This window comes from Solanum verrucosum, unplaced genomic scaffold, assembly GCF_900185275.1.
Source record: "Solanum verrucosum unplaced genomic scaffold, falcon-dt-bn FXZP01000108.1, whole genome shotgun sequence".
NCBI lineage: Eukaryota > Viridiplantae > Streptophyta > Magnoliopsida > Solanales > Solanaceae > Solanum > Solanum verrucosum.
Window position 1 is genome coordinate 3,932,553 of NW_026020274.1, and position 19,216 is coordinate 3,951,768.

The following is a 19,216-nucleotide window of genomic DNA, read 5'->3' on the forward strand; positions in this document are numbered from 1 at the left end:
AGATAAAATCTAACTGTCACATTAATTGAGATAGAGAGAGTATTGTTTAAGTTTCATCTATTGATGAGTTTTCCACAAATATATGTATGTGTGTATTTATATAGAGTGTGTATGTAAATTGTTGTATGGAAATGAGAGTTGGCCAGTCAAGAATTCTCATGTCTAGAAGATGCATGTTGCAGAGATGTGGATATTGAGGTGGATGTGTGTTCATACTCGGAGTGATAAAGATTAGAATGAGGATATAAGGGATAAGGTGGGAGCGGCCTCCGTAACAGATAAGATGAGGGAAGTATAGAATTATGCCAATTCAAGCGAGAAAGCTAGATTTTGTTACCAATGTTGGAACCTATGGAAATAATGCACCTAAGGGATTGATTCATAAATAGAATCAGCCATTGGATAGAGTTCAATTTAAAAGAAAGGATAATATTAGTCCTTCAAAACTTCCTATTTCCTAAACGATAAACTTTTGATACTAATAAGGAAAAGTGAAGTTAATAAAGAGTTCCCTTATCCTTAATCTTATTTCTAGTTTAACAGTTCAAAAATGTAATATATATTATTTAATGTGAATTAGTTGTATCAATCAACGAACTAGCACTCACTCTTAAGTGGATCAGGCCATCTACTATTCAGTTTACATAATTTTCCTTAACAAGTGATAATGTACTAGTGAAGTTAGAAAGTATGGAAAATAATGAAATTTTGGCCAACTTTGAACAGTTATAACTCCTAGCTCAGGATGATTTAGGTGCAGTTCCAGTTATGTTTGCAAAGTTCGTGGATTGGTCTTTCCAACGCCATTGAGTTTGCTCGATTCTGAGTTCGTATGAGTGAGTTATGTCCTTTGAAAGTTGGGTAGTTGGAAGGGAATCCGTCCGGAAATTTTAAGGGTATTTTGGTCTTTTCCCTAGCCTTGTCTTTGGATATATATTAAGGTGTAAGATTGATTTTTGATCAGTTTTTCCCTTTTTAAAAAGAGTAAGAGCTAGGGTTCTTGAGAGAAAAGGAGAGAAAGGAGAAGAAGAAGCAAACTTCGTAAAGATCGTCGTGGTTTTCTTCGGGGGTGATCCCTATTAAGGTATGTGAGTTCATAGTGTTAGGTTGGTTCTTTCCCCCACACGCCAAGCTCGTTTAATTTCGAGAAAAGATTGAATATGTTTGTTGAAGTTGTTGGTTGTGTTGTGTTGAAGTTCGTGTTGGTTTGGTGTATGTTTCAGGTGGTGTTTCTGAGTTGAATCTATTGTATGTTGAGAGGTTTATGATTTTAAGTGTTTGGGGCTGGAAACTTTGATGTGTAGAAGGTTTAGAGTTGGAGAAAACTAAGGAGAAAAGTCGGTTTTTGGGGAAAAAGGGTGGGGCGTCACGCCTGTCAGCGAGCCCCAAGAGGGGCTCTGAACTTTCCCCCTTGGGGCGGCGCGCCCATCAGTGCGCCAGTAGGCCCCCTCTGAAGTTTTTGGTCTGGCGCTCCGCGCCTCTCAGAGCGCCAAGTTTTCCCATTCCTTCCCCACTTTCTCATGCATGTTCCTAGGTATTGTACCTATGTTCCCTAGTTGTTTCCAACACTCCAAGGTACGTTTAAACGTCAAGCACTCGTCCATAACACATGATCAAACACCTTGAATTCATGATTCCAATTCAAGGGGAGTTAGTTTCCAAGTCAAGTGAAGTTAAAAGTTGAGTTTAGAAGTTAAAGAAGTGAGTCAAGGTAAGTCTTTAAAGTTGTTCAAGAGTCTTTATTGAATGTTTTAACTTCATTTTAAGGCTCAAGTTTCAAGTCAAGTAAAGAGTAAAGAGTCAAGAGTTTCAAGTTGAGTAAAGAGTTTAAAGTTGAGTTCATTTCTCAAAAGTATTAGGGAACTATGTATTCCCAAAGAAGTTTCTAAATGTTTTTGAATTTGAGTAAGAAAAGGAACTATGATTCCGAAAGAGCCTTTGGGCTAGTTTTCAAGAAAAAGGAACATCGATTCCAAGTGAGCCTTCGGGCAAAGTTTTGAGTAATTATCTCAAATAAAGAAAGATGTGTTTAAAACACTTATGAGCTAAGTATTTTTGGGAGTAGTCTTGAGCACTGAATTGGGGACACGAGTTCATATAAACTCAACTCTCCATAAGAACCATGCGCCAACATGGGAGTTAACGGGTCATACTTTTTAGATGAATCCGTAAGATTAAGCTAGTGGATCCACTTAGTAAAGTTAGCTTCCTATATCACGGCAAGGTATAGGATGGTCCTTGGGCAACGTGAGGTAAAACGTTGTATCACCACTAGGGCTCATAGTGGTGATTGTCGGTTAAAAAATCTCCCACTAAAGTTATATTACTTTTATAGAAGTAAAGTTGAGTTGTTATTGTTTTATCTTTAATAAGCTAAGTTGTTTACACTGTTTTACAAGCTTTATATATTGCATGTGTTTTATTGCTTTATATATTGAGTTCAGTTATTCATGAGTTGAACAGACCCAAGGTAAGAGTTCCTTTGTACTCCTTTCAAGCTTAAGTTATGGTTTAGCTTTCCAGCTCGCATACTTGTACATTCAATGTACTGATGTTAGTTGGCCTGCATCTTATGACGATGCAGACACAGGTACCCAAGGTCAGCATTCAGCACGCCGCTGATCCAGTTGAGCACTCCAGAGTCAGTGGTGAGCCTCTTTGTGTTCCGGAGGACTCGATTATGTTGTTCTCTTAGTTTTGTTTTGTTAGGATGTTGCGGGGTTTGTCCCAACATCCATCCCAGTGATATAGAGGCTTCATCGACAGTCAGTCAGTTGGTTTTGAGTCTCTCATCTATGTATATTTATGTAAATATTCTATTTTGGGACTCGAGTTGCCTTTTTGGCCAGATTTTTATCAGTTGGTTATTTTATAACCTTTCATTGCATTGAGTTGTGTTGTCGAGTTAAGTTTCCGCTGAGTTAAGAAAGCCAGGCCACGGGTTTGCTTGGGGCCAGCAATGATCTTCGAGTGCCGGCCACGTCCAGGGTGTAGGCTCGGGGAGTGGCATATTATTTCCCTTAACACTTTTAATTCAAAAAAAAAATTAAACCATCAATATCAGAAAAACTATTACATGTTAAAGAAAGTTCAAGGTTAAGACAATATTTTTCAAATTCTCATCATCTAGTGATCTCAATATTTTACTACTAATTAAGAAATCAAAAATATTTCCATATATATGCTTCAATTGGTTCGAATCTATTTTGAAATGAAAAAATAGTTTGATCTACCCTACATATATAAAGCAATAAACACTAAAAGATTATTCAAGGGACTTTGTGATTTCGCTATCCATATTTTCATCAAACTGTTTCTTACAAAATTCAGGTTTATTTTCATCTCATATGCAATTTCTTTAGCATAAATCATAACGCTCATAGTACATATAATTTATTTTTAAAAAAATAAATTATATAAGTAATTGTTTTTTTAAAATGGGGGACCCAAAATATATGGGACCCCAAGCGATGGCTTTAGTGGCCTAGGGGTTAAGACGACCCTGCGAATAAGGAAAATAAGGAGTAAGATGTGCATGTCATGCACTCAATGTTCTAGTCATAGTTTCGAGCCCTATGCTATTGACTTACTAATTAATATACTTGTCTTGAATACAAAAGATAGGTAAAAAACTATATACATATGGAGATAAGTCGAACTAGGACGCCAACAACTCACCCTTCATCTCAGAAGATCTTCGCATTACTTAGGCTCGAATCACCGTTATCAGCAGGTGCTCAAATCTACATCAAGAAAACAGATGTGGAGTGTAGCACGAATATCAAAACAACAGGTGCCGAGTAGGCATCATAGTTCGACTGAACTTGGAAAGTAAAAACAATATGAAAAATATGAAAGTAACGGTAATTAGAGGTAAAATGAACAAAGCAATAACAGAAAATCTAACTATATAGCTCACGAGTGTGGAAAGAACGAAGTAGTAAAGTAAAACATTTATCTACAACCTAACTGGACCCTATAAGCCCAGCAAGTACGTATACTCGTGCGCAATTGGAAAGTAAATAACTCAAACGAGTTTGGATTCACATAAGTCTGATAAGTACACAGAAGTACTATGAATAACACTAGCTAGATTAAAAGCTTTCAAGAACTGAAATGGCTGATTCCAGACTTGAACTTTGGTGAAGGCACCCCGAAGAACCCAAATGAACCACATGTTAGGATTTGAACCAAGGCGAATAGAGATATGTTGAGGCCTCAAACCGTGGTAAAAAAAATACATCGGGGCGTTGAACCATGGATAAAAGAGAGACATCGAGGCTTCAAATTGTGGTTAAAAGACTCCAAATACCCCCCCCCCCCCACCTCAAATAACAAACTCTTTCTCATGCGGGAACATATCGTAGAGAGAAACATCTTTGTTAATACATGAATAACTTTTATACAACATTCTACCAACAAAACATTATATAAATTAAATACATGAAAAACCATGTAGATGTAGCTTTATCCACCTACCAAATGAGCCCTATGGTAATTTTTATTTTTTTTGGTTTTCCACTCAGTGTTCGATATCCAAATTAGAGCCTCACTAAATTTGAATTTGTGCTGAAAAATCTCAAATTATGGGTAAAGCACTCCCTAACAAAGATCATTTTATAGCCAAAAAGACTCAAATCCGAAACCTCTAATTAAATATGAATAAGTACTTATTACTCCACCGCATAATTAAAAACTTAGATAAAAGGAATTAAAAGGAGTTGTATAAAATAAAATGACAAAAGAAGTGTGAGGAAGTAGTCAACTGTTGAGGTATTTCTACAACACCACTCAATCAATCCAATATCTCTTTTTGCCACTTCTACTTCATCAGCTTATAAGGTTAGATTTCTGATTATTTTTTTTGAATTTGAATCTGAATCTGAATTTGTCCTATTTGGGGATATACGGTTTTGCTGCCATTGTTACGCTAATTCTTTTTACTTCTGTCCATCTTTCACATTTCAATATTGGGTAAGTTAAAATTGTTCCATTTCCAAGGATTTGTAGGTTGTTATTAGTAGAAAAGGGTAATTAATGTTTCATGCTCCTTAATCCTTAAATTAACTGCAAAATTGCTCTATATGCTAACTTGATAAGTAGCTCAAAAATAACTATTGACTAGTTAATGAAAAGACTAGAAAAACACATGACTACTTCTTTACTAGTCTCCTCTTGTTGACTCTATTTGGTTGATTATTCTAAAAGCATTTACGTATAATCTAGACAAATACTATGAGAGACGGAGGTGGGGTAGATGTGTGGGGTAGTGGGTATGGAAGCTACGGGAGTGAGGTGAAGATGTGGTGTCTTAAAGAGTGGGAGGACAATATAATCAATTGAAATGTCACATATGAAACTTGTTTTCCCTACTTCCTAAACAAAGTCATTTTCTTCATTTGAAGTGTCACGTATGAAACTTGTTTTCCTAAACAAAATCTTTTCCAAAATTTTTTATTAGAACACACCCATTATCCGACGCTAATTTGAGATATTGATACATGTATTATATTTTTCCTTTTTTCTTGTTTTTATTTTATTCTTTGGTTATGCTCCAGATACATATAGGCAAAGCACAAGAAACTTTTATTAAGGAAAAACCCAAAGACTTAGTCAGCCTATTAATTGTGTATGGAAAATAGAGGAGAAAATTAAAGAATTAGCAAATCTTGAATGGTGCACACCAAACAATGAAGATGCAGAGCCAAAAAATAAAACAAGTACAAATGAAGACTCATCTGCAATTGCTAAGATAAATCTAAGAATTAATTTGTTTTGTACCAGAACGTATACAGCGGAGTCCATAAATGGATGTGTAAAGGATCAAAACGTTAATGAGTAAATAGATGTTAATAAAGAGACTAAAAGTGCACTAACACTTGAAACTTAGTGCACCATATAAAAGAAGAGAAAATGGCCAAAAGCCCCCCCAACCAATTGTCAGATTCCCAACTACACACTCATACTTTACGAGAGTCCTATTACACCCCTAGACTATTTTAAAATGGAATTATTTGCTCCCTAAATGCTGATGTGGCAAAGAAGGTGTAGTTCACTCTCTTTGGGAGAGTGAGAGATAAAAAGATAATTAAAATATTAACTTTATAAATATTTAATTTATTTTATATTAATATTCTTTTTTTTTTTAAATATGTTTCCTTTTATTTATTTTTACCTTCTTTATCTCATCCCTTCAATCTTCATCATTAGATCCATACTAGACATCAGCGGTGGCTCACCTCAACCACCAGGTCACCGCCCTCATCAGGTTTTCATCACTAAGTCAATTCCCACCACCAAATCACATACTTTTCATCACTTCGACAATTTGTTGGTAGCTCAAAATCAAAATCAAAATTGAAAGTTACAAGAATCTAACTTTAGACTAGTCATTAATGGAGGAGTTCACTAAGTAATAGATACAGTTATTGAAAATGAAATTTGTAACACGCCACAAAAATTTTCGAACTAAGACTCGAACCGTTCTTCGTAATGAGTGAGATTTTACCAAGGAATTAAAAATTTCTTTAAGTGTTAAGGTCACTAGATGTAGCACCTTGAGTTCCAAAAATAACTAAATTGGAAATAGCAAAATCTGAAATTTTGCAAGTTAAGCTAAGTATGAGTTTTGGGTCGACTTCAAACAACCATAACTCCTAGCTCAGGATGATTTAGGTGTGCTATCAGATACCTTAGGAAATATGTTCGAATTATCTTTCCAACGCCACCGAGTTTACTAGGTTTCAAGTTCGTATGAGGGAGATATGGCCATTAGAAGTTGAGCTGTCTAGATAAAGAAAGTCAAAACCGGATTTTAAAGGGGTATTTTAGTCTTTCTCATACCCAATCAGATTTAATTCATTTTTAGTAATAATTTAGGGGTCTAATATGATTAGGTTCAGTTTTATAATCCTAAAATACGCCTAGGGTTTTAGTTGAGAGTTCAAGAAGAGAAAAGAAGAGAAAAGAAGAGAAAAGAGGAGAGGATCAAGCGTTCGTCGAGATTCTTGCGTGTTGTTGCGGATTCTCGCCATGGGTTTCATCCCTAAGAGGTATGTAAGCTTCCATAATGTTGGATTTGTTAAACCACACGCCAAACATGTTACTTTCAGTGCAATTTCACTCTCAAAAGTTAAAGGATTTAAGTTCTTGATAGGTGTTCTTGAAGTTCATTCTAAATCTTGTCTTGTTGGGGTTTTGATGATTTCTTGAGATGAAAATGATTGTTTTGAGTGGATTAGAGTGTACTTAGGTTGGGTAATTGAATCTAAGGAAAACTTGAGAAAATAAATCGATTAAAAGCGATTTAGGATCAGAAAACGAGAGGCGGAATTCGTCGAACTTGGCCTGGGGAGAGGCTGGGGCAGCGTGATGTGCCCAAGGGGATGGGGAGACGCCCCTGCAGTGCACACATATTTAGCCTCTGAAGTTAGAGGTTGGCTCCCCACGCCAGGGTTGCCCGCCCCGCTCTTTTTTCGTCGGTTGTCCCGTTTGAGCCCCTTTTAAGTGTACCTTCACTCCCTTTGATTCTAATCACTCTAAACAACTTCTAAACACTTATAAATCATTCATAACATGAATCATAACCTTGAATTAATAATTTGAATTCAAGGTAAAGTTAAGAGTTAAGTCTTGAGAGTTTTTCTGATCATTTTGAGAGAGTCCCTTTAAGTCCTTTTGAAGAGTCTTCTTCAATTTCTAATAACTTATTTCAAGACTCAAGTAAGTGAGAATGAGAGTGAGGAGAATGTATTCATGAGTCTATACTATCATCTATATCCTTATATCATGAACCATAACTCTTAAATTCATAATTCACATTCAAGAGAGAGTTAAGAGTAGACTTCAAGAAATCCTTTGAGTTCGATTGTGAACCCTTTGAGATCAACTATTGATTTGAACTAAGTTTTGAGGAAGTAAGTAAGAGAATGAGAAGAGTCGTATACATGAATTCCATGTAGTTATGAAGACCTTTGAGTCGAGTCGTTCATCCCCATAATTCCGCATGAACTCCATAAATTGAGCATCATTGAGAGGAGTAGTATTTTCAAGTTCTAAGTCTTGAGTATTGAGCTCCTAATCCCCTTTGAGATTATATTTCTAATCATGGGACTATTACATGTTACCCATGAAGTCCTTGAGATGAATTGTTCATGCCCATAATTCTGCATGAACCCTATAAGTCAAACAGTCTTGAGATGAGAAGTATTTTTGAGTCCTTGAGTTGAGTAGTTCATTTTCATAATTCGGCATGAACCCTCTAAGTTGAGCATTCTTGAAATGAGTAGTATCATTGAAGTTCTTGAGTTCCAAGTATTGAGTTCTATCTATGGTTATTGAAAACCTTGCATTGAGTCATTCATTTCCATCATGTTCATAATTCGGCATGAACCATATTTTAAGAAGTCTTTTACAAATGATTTAACTTTGTTTTAAGACTTTAGATTTGAGTTGAGTAACGAGTAAGAGTAAAGTTTATTTCTTCAAAGATTATTTGGGAACTAAGTATTCCCAAGAATAATGTTTTCACATTTAAGATGAGAGGAAACTGAGATTTCCATAAGATTTTTGAGCAGTTTGAGTACCATCTCATTTAAGAGATAGATTTTTGAGTAATTATCTCAAACCACAGAAAAATTTATGTTTTTAAACATATGAGCTGAGTATTTTGGGAGTAGTATTAAGCACCAATTTGGGGACGAGTTTGAGTTCAGATAACTCACGTCTCCATAAACCATGTAGCCATCATGGGTAGTAAAGGACCATAATTTTTAGATGATTCCTTAAGTGCATTTTAGCATAGACTAGTGGATCCACATAGTTAAGGCGTTCTATATGACGGCAAAGTATAGGACAGTTCTGGCAACGTGGGAAGACAATGTATCATCACTTAGGCTCATATGGTGGTTGTCGGTTAGAGAAACTCCCATAGAGTTATATTGTATTTTTATATACACATTGAGATTTATTGTATTTTTCAATACATTGAGTTGTTATCTACAGTTTTACAGCTTTCCATATATATTGCATCTTTTACTATTACTTTTTCCTTGAGTATCATGAGTTAAGTCTTTCGAGTTGAGTATCTTTATTAAATATGTGCTTCATTATGTCGAGTACCTTATCGTTGAGTTTTACTGAGTTGAGAACCTTATTGCTGAGATTGAGTATCTTATCCTTGAGTATTTCCGAGTTGAGTAAGTTTGAGTAGTTTTGAGTATCTTTAAGTATTCCTTAAGTTGAATAAGTTGAAAAGACGTAAGTATGTTTCCTTTTTATCAAGTTTCAAGCTTATGTTATGCTTTAGAATTCCCCTTACATGCTCGTACATTCCACGTACTAAGCCATTTGGCCTGCATCCTTTCATGATGCAGATTCAGGTATTCAGGATCATCAACAGGAGTTTCGTTGATACCACAAGGAGTTCGAGTTAGCTATGGTGAGCCTCCTTGCTTCCGAAAGATTTAATTTACTTTTTAGTTTTATCAGGATGTCGTGGGTTTTGTGCTGACTTCCATCTTTGTTATTTAGAAGCTTCATAGATAGAAAGTAAAGTTTGAGAAGTCTGTTTCATTTTTTAAAAATATATTAAAGACTTGAGTTGCCTATTGTTGGCTAGTTGAATATTCTATTTTTATTCATAGTTACTCATTTAAGTTAAAGATTTGTAAGTTTCATGAATTTTATTCATTTTTTAAGCTTTGTATGCTTGAGTGAGTCTTCCGCTTGTAGTAAGCCAGGATGAGGGTTCGCTTGGGGACCAGTAATGATTCTCGAGTGTCAGACATGTCCAGGGTGTAGGCTCGGGTCGTTACAAACTTGGTACCAGAGCACAGAGTTCAAGTGTCCTAGGGTGTCTATGAAGTCGTGTCAAGTAGGTCTTCTTTATGGTTGTGAGGGGCCAACTTCTATAAACGAGGGACTACAGACATTTAAGAGAAGTTTCCCATCTTCCATACTCTTAATTGTGCAAAAGAGATAAGTCATAGAGATTTATTCATACTCGTGTGTTTCTCAGATTCATTTGACTACCCATCATACTTGAGGTGGTTGAAAAGTAAAGTGTAAAGATCATTATGGATAAGTTGTTTTTAGCAAGAGTCTTGAGAAAGTCATAAGACTCCATAGGGGATTGAGAGAAGCCCAAGAGTAAGTTAAGTGTTCAGTTTCAGAAGAATGCACCCATAATTATATGAGTCGTGCATTTGAGCAAAAAGCAAGTTGTACTCTTTTGCCTAAGCCCTTATTAAGCTAAGATCCTTATGAGGAAGCATGTTTAGAGCTTGGGTAGTATTTTCACCCGAAGAGGTAGCTTGAGTTACGAGATCATGAGCAGTAGTAGTGAAAGAGCCCAGAGTTAGAGGAAAGCACCAGAGGTTTAGTAATCTTAGAAAGAGAGATAGTGATGAGGCAAGCTATGTTATTATAGTCATGCACCAAGTAAGTTATTGATGAGGAGTTTTCCCTTATGGGTAGAGTAAGAGTTTCTAGTCAAGATGAGATAGACTATATATTTGTTAACCAGAATAGAGTTAGTGTCAATGTGCCATCGTATTAGAGGAGACTAAATTCATGTGTTGAATAAGAAAGTAGGGTATTTATGAAGTCATAGATCTAAGCTAGGCTTATGATTTGTTTGAGAGGGTCATGATATTTAGAAGGTTATAGAACTGATCAAGTAATGAAGTATAGCATAGTAGGTGAGCAATCGTATTGATATTCGGGTTTAGTAGTAAACATTAATCTTGAATTTGAGATGAGTATCATGATCAAAAGAATGGCAACATGAGGGTGATGATGTTAGTTTTGAGATTTGATCTAGAGGACTTGAGGAATTGAGATGTTAGCTGGAATAGATATGAGTGGTACAAGTGAGAGACCATAACCTTTAGATAAGGGCAGTGAAGTGTGGCTAAGTCACAAGAGTAACAAGAGCGTTAAGAGGTGCACCGAGAGGGTATGTAACCAGAAGAGGTTAAGGGAAACACCTTAGAAAGAGGTCGTAGTACCGCTTATAGAGAGTTTGGTAGGCATGAGATAAACTTCTCCCGAGTGTTAGACTAAAAGAAGAGGTAGACCATTTAGAGATGATGGAATAGGTCCATAGCTTTCAAGTGCTAGCTTTAGACCTAAGGGGGAGATGACAAGATGAGAAATAGAGTCAAGTGTTTGAGATTAAGATGGTAATGAATTCCAAAGAGTTTGGGGGATATCTTTTTAGAGGTCCTTTTTTGTAATGGAGTGACGTTAAAAAGAGGAAGTTGATGTTCTTATCGTGTTAGTGATGGTGTGATAATTCCATCTAAGGTTATTAATAAGGAGGAAGAAGAGGATTAGGTTTTACTATGAGAAATAGTTAAATGAGAGTCCTTAGTTGGATCCGAAGGAGTTGGCTAGTAGGAGTTCATGGAGTTGTTAAAGTACTAAGCTTGAATATGGTGGTAAAAAGTAATAGTTTTGGGATGAGATTCCTTATAGAGAGGTATAAAACCCGAACCTAAGGATTTGGGTTAAGCTTGAATATAGTAAGAGCATACCATTATACTCAGACCTTAGCAAGAGTAACCCCGTTCCATACCCAGTCTAGTCGTCATTTGAGGACGAATGATCCCAATGGGGAGATATTGTAATACCCAGAAAATTTTTTGAACTAAGACTCGAACCGTTCTTCATAGTGAGTGAGATTTGACCAAGGAATAAAAATTTATTTAAGTGATAAGGTCACTAGATGTAACACCTTGAGTTCCAAAAATAACTAAATTGGAAATAGCAAAATCTGAAGCTTTGTATGTTAAGCTAATTATGAGTTTTGGGTCGATTTCAAATGTCCATAACTCCTAGCTCATGATGATTTAGGTGTGCTACCAGATATCTTAGGAAAGATGTTTGAATTATCTTTCCAACTCCACCGAGTTTACTCAGTTTCCAGTTCGTATGAGGGAGATATGGCCATTAGAAGTTGGGTTGTCTAGATAAGGAAAGTCAAAACGGGATTTTAGAGGGGTATTTTGGTCTTTTCCTTACCCAATCAAATTTAATTCATTTTTAGTAATATTTCGGGGTCTAATCTGATTAGGTTCAGTTTTATAATACTAAAATACGCCTAGGGTTTTAGTTGAGAGTTCAAGAAGAGAAAAGAAGAGAAAAGAGGAGAGGATCAAGTGTTCGTCGAGATTCTTGCGTGTTATTGCGGATTCTCGACACGGGTTTGATCCCTAAGAGGTATGTAAGTTACAATAATGTTGGGTTTGTTCACTCACACGCCAAACATGTTACTTTCAGCGCATTTTCACTCTCAAAATTTGAAGGATTTAAGTTCTTGATAGGTGTTCTTGAAGTTCATTCTAAATCTTGTTTTGTTGGGGTTTTGATGATTTCTTGAAATGAAAGTGATTGTTTTGAGTGGATTAGTGTGTACTTAGGTTGGGTAATTGAATCTAAGGAAAACTTGAGAAAATAAATCGATTAAAAGCGATTTAGGATCAGAAAACTAGAGGCGAAATTCGTCGAACCTGGCCTGGGGAGAGGTTGGGGCAGCGCACCACAGATGCGCCCAAGGGGTTGGGGCGGCCCCCTACAGTGTGCCCATATGCAGCCTCTGAAGTTAGGGGATGGCGCCTCGCGCCCGGAACGTGCCAGGGTCGCCTTCCTCCACTTCTTTTTAGTCGGTTGTCCCGTTTGAGCCCCTTTTAAGTGTACCTTCACTCCCTTTGATTCTAATCACTCTAAACTACTTTTAAACACTTAGAAATCATTCATAATATGAATTATAACCTTAAATTAATAATTCATATTCAAGGTAAAGTTAAGAGTTAAGTCTTGAGAGTTTTTTTTATCATTTTGAAAGAGTCCCTTTGAGTCCTTTTGAGTAGTCTTCTTCAATTTCTAATAACTTGTTTCAAAACTCATGTAAGTGAGCATGAGAGTGAGGAGAATGTATTCATGACTCTACACTATCATCTATATCCTTCATATCATGAACCATAACTCTTGAATTCATATTTCACATTCAAGAGAAAGTTAAGAGTAGACTTCAAGAAAGCCTTTGAGTTCGATTGTGAACCCTTTGAGATCAACTATTGATTTGAACTAAGTTTTAAGGAAGTAAGTAAGAGAATGATAAGATTCGTATACATGAGTTCCATGTAGTTATGTAGACCTTTGAGTCGAGTCGTTCATCTCCATAATTCCGCATGAACTCCATAAATTGAGCATCATTGAGAGGAGTAGTATTTTCAATTTCTAAGTCTTGAGTATTGAGTTCCTAATCCCCTTTGAGATTATATTTCTAATCATGGGACAATTACATATTACCCATGAATTCCTTGAGTTGAATTGTTCATGCCCATAATTCTGCATGAACCCTATAAGTCAAACAGTCTTGAGATGAGAAGTATCTTTGAGTCCTTGAGTTGAGTAGTTCATGCTCATAATTCCACATGAACCCTCTGAGTTGAGCATTCTTGAAATGAGTAGTATCATTGAAGTTCTTGAGTTCCAAGTACTGAGTTCTATCTATGGTTATTGAAAACCTTGCACTGAGTCGTTTACGTCCATAATTCGGCATGAACCATATTTTAAGAAGTCTTTTACAAATGTTTTAACTTTGTTTTAAGCCTTAAGTTTTGAGTTGAGTAAAGATTAAGAGTAAATTTCATTTCTTCAAAGATTATATGGGAACTAAGTATTCCCAAAAGTAAATGTTTTCACATTTAAGATGAGAGGAAATTGAGATTTCCAAAAGAGTTTTGAGTAGTTTGAGTACCATCTCTTTTAAGAGATAGAGTTTTGATTAATTATCTCAAACCACAGAAAAAGTTATGTTTTTAAACATATCAGCTGAGCATTTTGGGAGTAGTATTGAGCACCGATATGGGGACGAGTTTGAGTTCAAATAACTCGTGTCTCCATAAACCATGTAGCCATCATGGGAAGTAAAGGATCATAATTTTTAGATGATTCCTTAAGTGATTTTTAGCATTGACTGGTGGATTCACTTAGTTAAGGCGTTCTATATGACGGTTAATGATAGGACAGTTCTGGCAGTGTGGGCAAGACGTTGTAACATCACTTAGGTTCATAGTGGTGGTTGTCAATTAGAGAAACTCCCACAGAGTTATATTGTATTTTTATATACGCATTCAAATTTATTGTATTTTTCAATACATTGAGTTGCGATCTACAGTTTTACAGCTTTCCATATATATTACATCTTTTACTATTGCTTTATCCTTGAGTATTGATGTGAGGCCAAAATACACATTCTTAATCATTATTTGCCTCACATTTATTATCTATATTTGTCCTTTTTGAGCATGGATTTTATTAATTGTGCTTCATAGTATATTTTATTTATAGGATTAAATTAGTGTGAAGATGAAGGAATTTGGAGCTAAAATGAATTAAAGATGAAAAGTTGAAGAAGGAAATCAAACAGCTTAATGGATTAAATCGAATATTATATTAATATTTATATATATGCAGAAGTTGGCCAAAAATAAAAGAAGTGCACATTAGAGTTGTGCCACGTGGTAGCATCTCAAGAACTCCAGTTTTGTGGGCAGCCGAGCGAAGTTTCACGCGTACAACAATTCCAATTCCTTTAGGTTTTGGGTCCCCAATTTATTTTGGACTCAATTATTTTATTCAGGGTTTCCTACATCTATATATAGTCCATAAGAACAATTATTAAAGGGAGAGGGGTGAATGCAGAAAATAACTTTTGATTTACGTTTTATCTTTTCTTTCTCTTTTATTTATTTTACATTTGTCCTTTGATTGATGGGTTGTAATTGCTCTATGTCTATGTGGAGTTAAACTTCTAGTTCTTGGATTATATTTACTTACAATATGATTGTTTAGTGATTTTGATTCAGCATGATTTATTTATCATATTAGTTGTTCTTATATTCTTGTGATTACTATTTTGATGCTTGATCACCATTGAAATAAATATATTGTCCGAATTGAACTCGGGAGAGGAATAAGAGGATAGAACGTGTGGAATATAAGGAGGATGATTTTCCCTTAATAATTAGGGTTAATTTGTATCTAGGATAAGGATATACCTAGAAACCATGCTTGGTCACTATACAGGGAGAAATCGTAATGCTCGGTACTTGGTCCAATCTATCCCCGCTCAACGATGTAGTTAGGTTGTCATTTAATGTAGGCGATTAGAGGTTGGGAGATTATGATCATACATTTAACCCTATGAATCAATAACTAGATAATCAATTAAGTTGATGAAATTGATGCTAAACATGATTGTTAGTTAAATTATAATCCTAGATCGACTCATTCATTGATTGTGTAAACATCTATCTTTTCGTAGTTAATTGTTTTTTTAGTTATTTTATCTTTATTTTTAGTTTAGTTAATATATTCATCTTTTGAAATCCTCCCCTAAAATAAACAATTAGAATTAATATAACTTAGTAAGAATAATTAATTGACAAGTCCTTTGGGTTCGATAATCCGATTCTTTTAAGAGCCACTATATTACTTGTGCGACCGTGTACACTTGCGTGTGCAATTGGAAGCAACAAGTATCATGAATTGAGTCTTTTCGAGTTGAGTATCTTAATCAATCTTGTACTTCATTGTGTCGAGTACCTTATCGTTGAGTTTCACTAAGTTGAGAACTTTATTGTTGAGATTGAGTATCTTATCCTTGAGTATTTCCGAGTTGAGTAAGTTTGAGTAGTTTTGAGTATCCTTGAGTATTCCTTGAGTTGATTAAGTTGAAAAGAGGTAAGTATGTTTCCTTTTTATCAAGTTTTAGGCTTATCTTATGCTTTAGAATTCCCCTTACATGCTCGTACATTCCACGTACTGAGTCATTTGGCCTGCATCCTTTCATGATGCAGATTTAGGTATTCGGGATCATCAACAGGAGTTTCGTTGATACCACAAAGAGTTCGAGTTAGCTATGGTGAGCCTCCTTGCTTCCGGAGGATTTAATTTACATTTTAGTTTTGTCAGGATGTCGTGGGTTTTGTCCCGACTTCCATCTTTGTCATTTAGAGGCTTCATAGATAGAAAGTAAAGTTTGAGAAGTCTGTTTCATTTTTTAAAATGTATTAAAGACTTGAGTTACCTATTGTTGGCTAGTTGAATATTCTATTTTTATTCAGAGTTACTCATTTGAGTTAAAAAATTGTAAGTTTCATGAATTTTATTCAGTTTTTAAGCTTTGTATGCTTGAGTTAGTCTTTCACTTGTAGTCAGCCAAGATGAGGGTTCGCTTGGGGACCAGCAATGGTTCTCGAGTGTCGGCCACGTCCAGGGTGTAAGCTCGGGTCGTGAAAAATTCATTATTGGGTAACAGACCCTTTAATGAAGAAGACCCATTTATTGAAATTATTGTAAACATCAATCGAGTTTCTCATATCAAAATTGTTAAATCTAAATCAATACTAGTCCCTCCGCAAGTTTGGTACCTTTATCCCGGCAAGCAAGTATCGTTTACTGGTGATTCTTTGAAGAATTGATCTTTGAGAAATATTATAGTAAGCGGAAGAAGAAGCAATATTTAGTGATAGAGTTTTTAGTTTGTCTCTAGCTTTAGAAAATGAGATTTCTGGTGTGTAGAATTTCGGTGAAGGTTGAAGTTTCGATAGTTATGGCGTCCTCTCATCAAATCTGCACAAGGTTCAAAGAAAAAGAAATGAAGGAATGGAAAAGAAAGAGAAAATGAGAATATGAAACTATAAAAAAAATATAAAAGAATATTTATTTATTTTTATATGAAAAAAGGGTAATATTACGTGGCAGCACGTGTTGAATACTACCTAATACAAATCTAGGTGTGAGTTTGTAGGGGGTAGATATTTTACTTTTAAAAGGTTTAGGGCGGTGATAGGACCCCCGTGAAGAATAAATGTGTAGTTGAAAATTCGGTAATAGGTTGGGGGCTTTTAGCCATTTTCTCTATAAAAGAAAGGGAAGGGATGACTTTGAGTCTGAAGCCAAACATAAAGAACTATTTTGGATATTTTCTCCCAAATTGATCTACAAAAAATTTTGTCAAAAAATTTTTTAAAATATGTATACCCATGAAATATGTGTATTGTCTTGCAGATGTAAATATTTGTGGCTGAGTGGTCAAATGTGTAACTACCCTTTTTTTGCTTCACATGGTAATGTTGCTGCTTGATTTTCTTCGTTGCACTGTGTGTTCTATTAATGCATGTTTTCTAGATTTGTTCTCTTTCAATATGTTTGTAAGTTGTCTCATTCTACTTATATTTCCACCAGTATGGATGGTCGCAGTCCTTCACCAGAAGATCTAGAAGTTGATATTTTATTGAGATTGCCAGGGAAATCACTCTTGCATTTCAAATGTGTGTGCAAGCACTGGTGTGCTCTCATCAAAAGTATGAGTTTCATAGAAAAACATTTTCATCACAAGAACAATCGTGCTCGTCTACTCGTTTGTAACTCGAAAGTATCAGATGAAAAGTCTGTTGTATTCTCCTTGCTCCCTAAAGAAAGTGTTCCAGGTCTAACCCCTGAACAAAAGACACTCCTTCAGGTTCCAAGGGACTATAATTACAAGTGTGTCGCTGAACCAGTTGATGGCTTATTCTTAGTATAGAAGAAGTTTTATGGAGACGATGTCCGCTTGGATTTGTGGAATCCTGCGACCAGAGAGTTCAGAAATTTATACATGCAGTAAAATCTCTATAAATTAATAATGGGACCATGAAATTTTATTATTTTATAGAGATATTATTTAATCGATAAATTAATATTTATTAATTTAAAGAATGGTTTGAGATTTAATGAAAGTTAATTTTGATTATATCAAAATCATTTTATCTTAGTAATTTGTGTATCATATTTATTCATTTCATATAAAAAAATATTATACATAAAGTACAATGAATACATCAATATCATTGTATCTTACTAATTTATGTATCATATTTATTGAATTGTCACTATCGTGCAAACAAAAAAGCATGAATGACAAGTGTGCGTTTTGATGAATATATTTGCTGATTTGACCACAAAATGCATGGTAGACGAGTTTTGCTTATGGTAGATAATTGCCCAGCCCGTGATAGAAATATTGAAGGACTACAAAATGTTGAAATGTTCTTCTTGCCACCCAACATGACATCCAAAATTCAACATTGTGATGCTTGAATAATAAGAGCTTCCAAAATGTATTATCGTAACTGATTTTATTGTAGGATATTAGAAGTCTATGAAGTTGAAAAACTTATCCATCAAAGATTAATGTTTTGGATGCTATCAATTTTGCAGTCCCTGCTTGGACAACAAATGCTCAGCATGAGACAATAGCAAATTATTTTCGACACTGTAAATTTCGTTCGAGAGATGCAATCTCAGAGAATTTGAATGAATCCGCTTGTGAAAACGGCATTCAAGAACTTGAGGTCATGATTAATGATCTCGGTTACCACAATAAAATGGATGTCAATAACCTGTTGGATTATCCGGGTGAAAGTGGTACATGTTCAGAGGTCCAGTACTTAGAAGAAATTGTGGATATTGTCACGCCCCGAGCTTACACCCCGGACGTGGCTGGCACTCGAGAATCATTGATGGCCCCAAGCGAACCCTTCGCATGGCTTACTTACTTAGCGGAAGACTTAACTCAACAAAGATAAATCTATGTAATAAACTGGAATGTTATAAATGAACACTCAACTGGTCATTAAGGCAAACACAAGTCTCAACATAAAAAAAAGACAACGAAAAGACTAAAATAAATTACAACTGACTGTCTATATATGAAGCTTCTAAAATTGAGAAGGATGTCGGGACAAGACCCACGACATCCAAATGAACTAAAATACTGAAAGCAATAAAAGGGATCCTCCAGAAAGCAAGGAGGCTCACCACCAGACTCTGAGTGCTCAACTGGATCAACGATGCGCTAGATGCTAATCCTGGTTACCTGCGTCTACATCATAAAAATATGCATGACAACTAGCATCAGTACATTGAATGTACGAGTATGCGAGGGGAAATCTAAAACAAGACATAAGCTTGAAAGGAACTGAAGAAACAAACATGGTCTCAACTTAACTTAATTGAATTGATTTCAATATAAAGCAGTAATTAAATGCAATATAAAGAAAAGTTTTTAAAACATGGAAAGCAATTTTGTGTGTCTAGAAATACAATAATAACTCTGTATGTATGCAAAGATACAATATGAACTCTGTTTGTATATGAATAT

General features: G+C 35.3%; 2 protein-coding genes across 2 annotated transcripts in view; one reads left to right on the forward strand and one right to left on the reverse strand.

Moving 5' to 3' along the window:
* The window catches only part of LOC125833921 (probable protein phosphatase 2C 11), a 179,669-nt gene extending 170,626 nt beyond the window's left edge, over positions 1 to 9,043 (reverse strand). Inside the window, exon 1 of the mRNA XM_049513081.1 lies at positions 9,040 to 9,043. The gene's annotated coding sequence lies outside the window, so the exon portion shown is untranslated. The remainder of the gene's footprint in view (positions 1 to 9,039) is intronic.
* Positions 1 to 19,216, forward strand: part of LOC125833883 (putative F-box protein At5g62660) — a 92,671-nt gene that overhangs the window by 43,718 nt on the left and 29,737 nt on the right. The window lies entirely within an intron of this gene.